Source organism: Sinocyclocheilus grahami, unplaced genomic scaffold, assembly GCF_001515645.1.
Source record: "Sinocyclocheilus grahami isolate Dianchi unplaced genomic scaffold, SAMN03320097.WGS_v1.1 scaffold10.1, whole genome shotgun sequence".
NCBI classification, from domain to species: domain Eukaryota; kingdom Metazoa; phylum Chordata; class Actinopteri; order Cypriniformes; family Cyprinidae; genus Sinocyclocheilus; species Sinocyclocheilus grahami.
In genome coordinates, this window is record NW_015505189.1 from 4,072,639 (window position 1) to 4,072,962 (window position 324).

Sequence of the window (324 nt, forward strand, 5' to 3'; positions counted from 1 at the left end):
TTCTGAGCTTCTTCAGAAGAGCGGGAAAGACGGTTAAGGCAAGTAAAGTTCATAATTTTTTTTTTTTTTACTAAGAGTAAAATAATTGTTTTTGTAGATGTTGAAAGCCAGAGGCATAGGAGAACATCATTCTTTTGAGATTGATGTGAGTTATTTTTAGAAAATAAATGTTTCTGTTGTCTCCTGCCTGTTTACCTCACATTTTGATGCAACAACAGTATGATTACATGTTCATATTTTATGTAAACCATTGATGACTGTGTTTTTCATTGCAGAACTCAAACCAACTTTGGAGTTGTCTGATTTGGAGAGTCATCATTCTTG

The 324-nt window shown here is 33.0% G+C and overlaps 1 protein-coding gene across 2 annotated transcripts in view; it reads right to left on the bottom strand.

Moving 5' to 3' along the window:
* The window catches only part of LOC107594057 (zinc finger protein 704-like), a 73,101-nt gene that overhangs the window by 29,602 nt on the left and 43,175 nt on the right, over positions 1-324 (bottom strand). The gene's annotated exons all lie outside the window — the stretch shown is intronic.